Raw genomic sequence first — 10,930 nt, forward strand, 5'->3', positions numbered from 1 at the left:
ACATTCCACTCCCTGGTCCCCATAGACTTGTTCAAAAACATGAGTCTATGGGGGCTATACTTAAACATAGCATAATGCAAAGGATAAACAGGCTGAGAAAGAAATTAGGGAAACAACATTCTTCACAATAATCACAAATAATATAAAATACCTTGGTGTGACTCTAACTAAAGAAGTGAAAGATCTGTATGATAAGAGCTTCAAATCTCTGAAGAAAAAAATCAAAGAAGATCTCAGAAGATGGAGAGATCTCCCATGCTCAGGGATTGGCAGGATTAACATAGTGAAAATGGCCATCTTGCCAAAAGCAATTACAGATTCAATGCAATCCCCATCAAAATTCCAACTCAATTCTTCACTGAGTTAGAAAGAGCAATTTGCAAATTCATCTGGAATAACAAAAACAACCTAGGATAGCAAAAACTACTCTCAACAATAAAAGAACTTCTGGTGGAATCACCATGCCTGACCTCAAGCTTTACTACAGAGCAATTGTGATTTAAAAAAAAAACTGCATGGTACTGGTACAGCAACAGACAGGTAGATCAATGGAACAGAATTGAAGACCCAGAAATGAACCCACACACCTATGGTCACTTGATCTTTGACAAGGGAGCTCAAACCATCCAGTGGAAAAAAGACAGCATTTTCAACACATGGCACAACTGGTGGTTATCATGTAGAAGAATTCGAATTGATCCATTCTTATCTCCTTGTACAAAGTTCAAGTCTAAGTGGATCAAGGAACTCCACTAAAACCAGAGACACTGAAACTTATAGAGGTGAAAGTGGGGAAAAGCCTCAAAGATATCGGCACAGGGGAAAATTCCTAAATAGAACAGCAATGGCTTGTGCTGTAAGATCGAAAACTGACAAATGGGACCTCATAAAATTGCAAAGCTTCTGTAAGGCAAAGGACACTGTCAATAAAACGAATAGGCCACCAACAGATTGGGAAAGGATCTTTACCAATCCTAAATCAGATAGGGGACTAATATCCAATATCTATAAAGAACTCAAGAAGATGGACTCTAGAAAATCAAATAACCCTATTAAAAAATAGTGTACAGAACTAAACAAAGAATTCTCAACTGAGGAATACCGAAGGGCTGAGAAGCACCTGAAAAAAATGTTCAACATTCTTAATCATCAGGGAAATGCAAATCAAAACAGCCCTGAAATTTTGCCTCACACCAGTCAGAATGGCTAAGATCAAAAATGCAGGTGACAGCAGATGCTGGCGAGGTTGTGGAGAAAGAGGAACACTCCTCCATTGTTGGTGGGATTGCAAGCTGGTACAACTACTCTGGAAAACAGTCTGGCAGTTCCTCAGAAAATTTGACATAGTACTACCAGAAGATCCAGCAATACCTCTCCTGGGCATATACCCAGAAGATGTTCTAACTGGTAATAAGGACACATGTTCCAGTATGTTCATAGCAGCCTTATTTATAATAGCCAGAAGCTGGAAAGAACCCAGATGTCCCTCAACAGAGGAATGGATACAGAAAATGCTGTACATTTTCACAATGGATTACTACTCAGCTATTAAAAACAATGAATTTATAAAATTCTTGGGCAAATGGATGTATCTGGAGGATATCATCCTGAGTGAGGTAACCCTATCACAAAAGAACACACATGATATGCACTCACTGATAAGTGGATATTAACCCTGAAACTTAGAACACCCAAGATAAAATTTGTAAAACACATGAAACTCAAGAAGGAGGAAGACCAACATGTGGATACTTCTTTCCCTCTTAGAATGGGGAACAAGATACCCATGGAAGGAGTTACAGAAACAAAATTTGCAGCTGAGAGGGAAGAAAGGATCATCCAGAGACTGCCTCACCCGGGGATCCATCCCATATACAACCACCAAACCCAGACACTACTGCATATGCCAGCAAGATTCTGCTACAGGACCCTGATATAGCTATCTCTTGTAAGGCTATGCCAGTGCCTGGCAAATTCAGAAGTGAATGCTCACAATCATCTATTGGATGGAACACAGGTCCCCTAAAGAAGGAGCTAGAGAAAGTACCAAGGAGCTAAAGGGGTCAGCAACCCAATAGGAAGATCAACAATATGAACTAAGCAATACCCCCCAGAACTGTGTCTCTAGTTGCATATGTAGCAGAGGATGGCCTAGTCAGCCATCAATGGAAGGAGAGGCCCTTAGTCTTGTGAAGATCATATGCCCCAGTACAGGAGAATGCCAGGGCCAGGAAGCAGGAGTGGGTGGGTTGCGGAGCAGGGCGGAGGAAGGGTATAGGGGACTTTCGGGATAGTATTTGAAATGTTAATGAAGAAAATATCTAATAAAAACATGAAAAAATTTAAAAAAAAAGAAAATTCCAAGTCAGCATGGGATGTGCAAGACCTTCTCTTAACATAAACCCACAAATAAACAATAAATCCTAACTATAAAAGAAAAAAAAAAAAGGACTGTTTCATTTGAAAGGTGTGGTAGTTTGAATAAGAATGGCCCCTGTAGGTATAGATATATAGATATATAGATATAGATATAGATATAGATATAGATATAGATATAGATATAGATATAGATATAGATATAGATATATATGCTTAGTCACCAGGGAGTGGTATATCCTGTGTCATTGTATGTTAGAAGTATGTGATCTGCTTTTTTATTTTTATTTTATAGTGGTAACAGTTAAGAAATTGTCATGAGTCTCAGAAGAGACTTTGAACTTCGGATTTTTAATGTTGAGACTGTGACAGATTATAGGGACTTCAAAGTTGAACTGAAAACATTATTTTCTCATCATGATATGACTAAAAGCCTATAGGGACCAGATAGTAGAATGTATTGTTTTGATAAAAATGGCCCCCGTATGCTCATGTATTTCAATGCTTAGTCACCAGAAAGTGGCACTGTTTAAAAAGATTAGAAGGATTATGGGGTAAGGAGTTGTTGCAGGTAGTATGTCCCTGGGGATGAGCTTTGAGCTTTCAAAAACCCATGCTAGCCTAGTCAGTCTGTCTCTCTCTGTCTCTCTCTCTCTCTGTCTCTCTGTCTCTCTCTCTGTCTTTCTCTGTGTGTGTGTGTGTGTGTGTGTGTCTCTCTCTCTCTCCCTCTGTGTGTGTGTGTGTGTGTGTGTGTGTGTGTGTGTGTTTCCCTTCAAATCAGGATGTAGCTCTCAGCTACTACTTCAGTACTATGTATCCTGCCATGCTCCCTGCCATGATGAAAATGGACTATACCTCTAAAACTATAAGCAATCTCACAATTAAATGTTTTTTTTTCTTTTATAATAGTTACCTTGGTCATGGTATCTCTTCACAGCCATAAATTAATGACTAAGACAAAAGGTATTTGGAGAGTGACTCTATGTTCAACCAACACCTAATGCCTATTGTGCTCCTGACACAGCCTAAAAGACTAAACATAAGAGAAGTACCATTTTCATAAAATTTTGGGTCTAGTGAGAAGACAGAAAAATATCCAAGTGAATAAATATGTCAGGTATTATGGCATGCCATGAAAAAATAAACCAAGGTAATAACACACATGATGGAAGCTTTATGTGTATGTTGCTATTGTGTGAATAAACAGGAAAGATTTTGCAAGCATTTGGAGGAATGTAAAAGGACTAATGTTTGAGCAATAAAAGAATTAGCAATCTGTTCAAAGTTACAAAGTATGGGCTTCCAGGTGAAACACAGATGTTCAAAATTCAGAAAGAACTCATGGAATTTTTTCAGTGAATTCACAGATTTACTCTATTTACAAGTAAAAAAGGTTTTTAAAAAAAAGAGAGAAAAAGAACGTAGGCTTTCTTCAGGAACTGAAGTCACTCTAACAAGACCACAAGAGTGTTTTTCCAAATAAGACTTTATGGCCATCCATCTCTTCAATTCTTTTTATGCTTCTAGACACAGGAACTAAAACAATAAAACATTTCTATCTGATTTTATAAGCTGATTCTATGTGAAAATACCCAGAGGAGATTTCTATTCTTTTCAAATGCACCGCTATCGTTTATGTTCAGTTTACCTTTCTCCTTGATGTTCAATTCCTTCTCTGTGACTGGGAGTATCGAGTTATCTCCATCCCTGAGAGAAGGCCAAAGGTCAGCACTGAAAAAGCAAAGGAACAGTAAGTGAATGAAATGATAAAGGTCTCAAACCAACCTTGGCAGCTGTTTTCCCAAAGTCAGAGAAGAAAGTGAGTTGAAAGCCAATCACATGGAAGCTGATAAAAATCTGAGCCTAACATTACATCCACCTGGGGAGGAGCTATATAGCTCGAGATTGGAATGCTGGAACTCTGAAACATGTTTTCACTAGGAGCTTAAAATAGAAAAGTAATACTGAGTAATATATGGAAGAGATTTACTGTGGGAGTCTTAGCTGACTGTTAACAAGAAGGTCAAGAGAACAAATAACAGCTTTTTCATATTTATAGGAAAAAACTACTAAGTTAGTTAAAAATCCAAACCATGTTTTCTCTTAGGGATAGGCAGTACATACAGTGAACTAAGAAACAAAAACTCTCTGTCCTACCAATGCTGTACACATTTCGATTCTGGTAAAACACCAGCAGAACTCACTGTGTACCTACAGTTTAAGTCTGAAACCAAAGTCATAGAAATTGATTCTTCTCCAAAAATTAGATTACAGCATATTGAATCAGCTCCTGTTCCAATTCTCAGCACCAGGCTTCCCCTATCAAACCATGGAGTGACATATCCAATATTCAGAACAGGTTTTCCACAGCTACATCCAAATTAGACACAGGGATTAAAGAAATCAGAACCTGGTCATTATTCTCATAACTTTATTAGAAATGAAGAGATGACAAACAAGTCTGTGAAGGACATAGATAATTCTAGATGTGCCACTTACCTAAGATTGTGTGTCTTTATCAAGTAAAATTTCTCCCATGTTAGTATTTTAATTATAAAGTTTATATTTTACTTAACTTCTCAATAAGACACATCACCCAAATAATCTTTTGCACAGCTCTCCCATTTTTCTGATATTCTGAGGAATAGCCAGAAACTTTAAAAAAAAAATGTTTGTTTGCTGTCATTTGACAAAGATTTAATGTATTTTCCTTTTTTTCCTAGCTGTAACTACTGAGATTATTATATTACTTTCCCTACAGCTGGGCTAACTATATCAAGCCACAAATAACTCCAAAACATTGTTCTTGGGAGCAATTGTGTTAAACAAATATTGCTGTAAGGATATCAAATTGAATCCATGCCTAATTGATAATATTGAAAACAACAATAATAATGAAGAAATTATAATGCTATAATTCATAGTATCAGTATGATTAGAAAAATAAAATGCTTTATTTGATGGTTAGCCATGATTCCAATATAGATGGAATTTTGAATCACCTAGAAAACAAATCTCCAGGCATGTGAAAGATAGGAAGACATACCTTGAATGTGTATAGTACCACTCCATGAGATGAGATCCCAAAGTAAGAAAAGGTCCCAAAGGAGGAAGGGAGCTAAACACCAGTGTTCACTTCTCTCCACTTCCTTGCTACAGTTTAAATGTGACCTGTTGTCTACTGTATCTACTATCATGACATTGTCCACTGTCAAGTCCACAAAAAGCCTGGGACAAATGACTAACTGTGGTACCCATTAGCATACCCAAGTGCATGCTGGCTTCTGGCCTGTGGCTCCTCTCAGCTCTTCTCATCTACCCCTAGCCTAAACTTCTCCAGAAGGATTCCCTTCCCCCTACTTTAGTATGGACATATCCACTAGTGCTGTTAAGGCAAAGCATGAATACTGACAGCCAATCAACTTTTACCAGACACATTCTGTGTACAAATGAATAAAAGTATAAAAGTACTTTTATAATAAACCTTCAAATTTTCTATGAAAGCATTTCTCTATTATCTAGAGACCATCGTGATGATGACCATAAAATAATTATCACTATCTTCTGGGATATATTATCACACACAAAGAATATATATTTAGTCATATATTCTTAGATATGTGTCATTTATAATTTATAATTATCTAAAACTTTATATGCTAAGAGCTTCCACCAGTGTCAATATTGGCTGAAGGGGAAAGATGATGTGTTTATATATTATTAAATATACCATTACATATATAGTGTGGTAATCATAGGAAATACACAAATGAGCAAAAGACAATAGCCTCCCTCTCATACATATGGTCACATACCAGGATGTGGTGGTTTGAATACAAATGGCCTCCATAGGCTTATAGATGTGAATGCTTGGTCTTTAGAAAATGGTATTACGTCAAAGATATTAGGAGGTGTGGCCTTGTTGAATGAAGTGTGCCCTTGTTGGATGAAGTGTACAACTGGGAGTGGGTTTCAGATTTCAAAAGCTCAAGCCAGGTCATATCTCTTCTGCTTCCTGCAGATCCAGATGTAGAACTTTCATCTTCTCCAGCACCATGTATGTCTGCATGCCACCACACTCCCCACCATAATGACAATAGACTGAACCTCTGAAACTGTAAGCCAACCCCAATTAAGTGCTTTCCTTAATGAGAGTTGCTGTGGACATGTTGCCTCTTCATAGCCACCGAACACTGCTCAGGAATTACAGTAAAGCACTCTGTGGAGAGAGGAGGATCTTGTCTCTTCTTTTAAAGAGAGTTTAAAGTTAAACTTGCCTGGTTTGGAACTAGACTATCAGAGGCTTCTTAGGCAGTTCCTAGCATCTCCATGATGGTCATACACCAATGATGCTGCTGTGATGAAGATAAAGAGGGACAGCTCTGAGGCAGCCAGCCTGACTGTACAAAAAAAGCCCTTTTCTTTTTCATCATAGCCAATTTAATTTCTTTATCCAAATTTTTTAATATAAAGCATTATCAGCCACTTGATTCCTTGGAGCCTGTATTGAAGGTAACTTATGACTTCCAAAAACAAAATAACCCATAAACGATATAATAGTATTTAAGATATGCAAAAATGGTAGGTATTTGAAGGTAATTTCTGTAAATATATCTGAAGCATTTTTTTATTTTTTTATTTCATTTTTATTTTATTTTTTTACACTCCACATTCCATTCCCGCCCCCATCCACCCTCCGACTGCTCCTCATGCCACACCTCCTCCCCACCACACCCCGTCTCCACGTGGATGCTCCCACCCCCCACTCCCACCCCACCAGACCTGTAAACTCCCTGGGGCCTCCAGTCTCTTGAGGGTTAGGTGCATCATCTCTGAGTGAACACAGACCCAGAAGTCCTCTACTGTAATTGTGTTGGGGGCCTCACATCAGCTGGTGTATGCTGTCTGTTTGGTGGTCCAGTGTTTGAGAAATCTCATGAGACAAAATTATTTAATATTAAGATTGCTGGTCCTCCTACAGGATTGCCCTTCTCCTCAGCTTCTTTCTGCCTTCCCTAATTCAACAACAGGGGTCACCTGCTTCTGTCCATTGTTTGGGTGCAAATATCTGCATCTGACTCTTTGAGCTACTTGTTGGGTCTTTAGAAGGGCAGTCTTGATAGATCCCTTTTTGTGAGCACTCCATATATCTGAAGCATTTTAAATAGAGATCCATAGTGGTAGAGTCTGTAGTTGCAACTGGGAGCTTTGGAATTGCCTGGAGGTGGTAGAATCTTTAGGATGATAGGTCCTTATGGGAGGAAGTTGGGCTCATGCTATCAGAGATGATGTTGGGAGCTCGATATATTTGCTCCTTCTCTGTTTCCTGTCTGCCACAACGCACTCTTACCTGTTTTTCCTCCTCTGCTGTGACACACTGCCTCACTAAAGGCAATCTCAGAAACCAGGAGCCTCCCTCCAAACCCTTTCACACTTTACCTCAGGCATTTTGTTTTAGAAGAGAAAAGCAAAAAAAATCTAATGTAGTCCCCAGTCTGTGATAGTCCAACTCAAATCCTTTCATCTCTCTGGGGGTAAGAAAGCAACATGTATTCAAACAACTGTATTTCATACTTTGAATTTAGATCCTTTCTTGTGCTGACTATATGCTGCACAATACATTTCAAGCCAGTCATACTTCCCAATGAGTCACATGGTCATTTGGCTAAAACAGCCTAAGTTCTATGTGGTGCTGTGTTGTTAAGCTAGGATGCTTATAGGTTAAATATTCTAAATGCATTTTCTACTTAGGATACTTTCAATATATGGTGAATTTGTAAGTCAAGGAGCATTACAGTAACAGTGTTGAGGAAAAGGTAGAGATGCTTGGGTGGGGGATACTTGAGGGTAAAAGGAATGCAGTGTGGGAAAAAATAATAAAGAAATTCTTTTTGGAAGACAGAAAAAAGATGATGATGCCATGGATGAAGAGAAATAATATAAATATTTATTTGACCATATCCAAAAATGTTTATTTTAAGATTAAACCCAGGTTTAGCAATTACGATGTGCTTTGAATTAGACTGGACTTCTAAAAGACAATCTCTCTCTCTCTCTCTCTCTCTCTCTCTCTCTCTCTCTCTCTCTCTCTCTCTCTGTGTGTGNTCTCTCTCTCTCTCTCTCTCTCTCTCTCTCTCTCTCTCTCTCTCTCTCTGTGTGTGTGTGTGTGTGTGTGTGTGTGTCCCTCAATACATTAAAAAGCATAAAACTGTTTAAAGCCATGCTAGCACTCACCTATAAGCCTGATAACCCTGACACCCAGGAACTTGGGGCCGATAGATAGATAGATAGTTAAAGATCATACTTAGCTACATAGTGCTTCTGAAGCCAGCCCAGGCTCTATGAGACTCTGTCTCAACAGAACAAAGAAAAAATATATTTCACTCTTCTGTCAGTGTATCTTGAAGGCAGCTCATCATTGTAGACCAAAGGGATTGTAGCTGCATTGTTGTTTGCCTTTCTCCTTTGGTAGTATGTAGAGTACCTTCCAGTGCAGGTGAAATTTTTTAACGTAACAAACTCTATGTATTGAGTGAGATCCACACTTCCCTGCCTTTCTCCTGGGAACGCTTCCCAGTGCACATGTGATGTAGGGTACAGAAAACTGAGAAGGAAAGTGCATATTAAATTAAGAAGCCAGAGAGCAGAGTTCAGCTCTGCCCAATGAATGGCCTTCAGAAGCTACATATAAATTGTTACAAAATTCTTGGCTAGTGCCTCAAAACTATGCTTAACAGAGATAAACTCCATAAACCTTATAAGAAAAAAGAGAAAGAAAGAAAAGAAAAATAGCAGGAAATATAAAAGAACTGAGTAAGAAATTGATTTGCTGTGGAGGCTGGGGTATAACTCAGTTGGTAGAGTGCTTACCTAGCATGCATGGAGTCCTGTGTTCAACCCCCAACACCACATAAACCTGCTGTGGGGATATTTATAATCAGAAAGAACAGACGTTCTAGGTCATTCTCGGAGACATAACAACTTTAAGGCCAGTCTGAAAAGCATGAGACCTGTCTCAAGCAGGAAAAGAAAGAAAACTATTTGCTACACATCGGGAAGAAGTTTGCAATCTGAATCCTATCAATTAGAAGGGTTTAGGAAACCTTCAAACTTTTCCAGAAATATGTTACCACAAAACAAATGACCAGAGATACCCCGCACACAGGTGTCAAGCCAATAACTGAAGTATTCACAGAACCAAATAGCACTCAGGAGATGAAGATAATAGAGTTACTGCAAGCTTTTAATGGGGGCCTGACTTAGTTAAGTGCTTGTCTCACAAGCATGAGTACCTGTGTTTCAGTCTCTAACACCTACATATAAAGCCAAGCATAAGCTGTTGGGTTGCTTGTGCACAGATAAAATGACCTAAATTGGATTCCCAGATCCTACAAGGTAGCAGGAGAGGAGCAACTTCTGAGAGTTGTCCTCTGATCTCCATATGTGTGCTGTGCTACACACACACACACACGTATATACACACTAAAAAATAAATAAACCACACTCAGACCCATATACCTGTACACTAGGGATAGCAGAGACAGTAAAATACGTGAGACAAACTAGCCAACAAGTCTAGCTGAATAAGCAAGGCCCAGGCTCATCAGGATACCTTGATCCAAAAAATGGAGTATTTGAGGGAGACATGAGACATAGACCTCTGGCATCCACATATACATGGTATGCACATGTACACATATGAGCATGTACACACACACACTACACCCCTCAGCATACACACTCACCCACAAAATGAGTAAATAAAAAAATTAACCATGTTCCAGTGAATGAATGTAGACTTATAAAATAAGCTAATGAACTTGAGATTAAACTATCAAAAGGCCACTCCGGAGGGGAAAAAAAAAAAAAAAAGCAAAAGTTTCAGTGATATTCAGTGATGATATACAGGACAAGAACAAGGGGCCTCAGAAAATGGTGAGAAAAAAACCAAATACTTTAGGTGATAGCTACAGATTCCCCACATCTTCTGAGGGGGAAAAAATAACTTACAGATCACACAAACCCAGCTACTAATCTATGCAGCAATATGCCCAACCACAGAAGCCTGACAATGAACAAAGAACAGAACACAGATGTGTAAGAGGACACATTGCTTGGGCTTACACATCCAAAGTTCCAGAATAGGCAAAAATATGTGCTGACAGAAAAGCACATTAGCCTACGGGAAGGGGGAAGAATGTAAATGTGAATGGGCAAATTCGCCAGGGTGAGAGAAGTATCTGTATTTTAACACAGTGAACTATACAGATCCCCCAAGAACTGCGCACATTTCACTGTATGAAAACTCCACCTCACTAAAAGATGGAATATAGAAATAAACATTTTTGTCACATTCAATCCTTTGCTTAAAACGTGAATATAGATCATCTTGAATGTGGAAACAACATCTGGGAAAAGAGGAAGGGGATCTTGCATCTGTTGTAAATCATTGTATGATAAAAGGTTTATCTACTTTGGACCGAGTGTCTTTCATCTGAGAATATGTCAGCTACTATCAAGCAAGTTCCTTGAATAGCAAGTGCATGATTCCAAG

General features: G+C 38.6%; 1 long non-coding RNA gene across 1 annotated transcript in view; it reads right to left on the minus strand.

Moving 5' to 3' along the window:
- Positions 1 to 5,547, minus strand: part of LOC115030088 — a 142,005-nt gene extending 136,458 nt beyond the window's left edge. The window contains exons 1-2 of the long non-coding RNA XR_003835708.1: positions 5,423 to 5,547; positions 4,025 to 4,107 (exon numbers count right to left, since the gene is read on the minus strand). This is a non-coding gene — a long non-coding RNA (uncharacterized LOC115030088). The remainder of the gene's footprint in view (positions 1 to 4,024; positions 4,108 to 5,422) is intronic.
- Between the last annotated feature and the right edge of the window lie 5,383 nt (positions 5,548 to 10,930).

This window comes from Mus caroli, chromosome 1 (genome assembly GCF_900094665.2).
Source record: "Mus caroli chromosome 1, CAROLI_EIJ_v1.1, whole genome shotgun sequence".
NCBI classification, from domain to species: domain Eukaryota; kingdom Metazoa; phylum Chordata; class Mammalia; order Rodentia; family Muridae; genus Mus; species Mus caroli.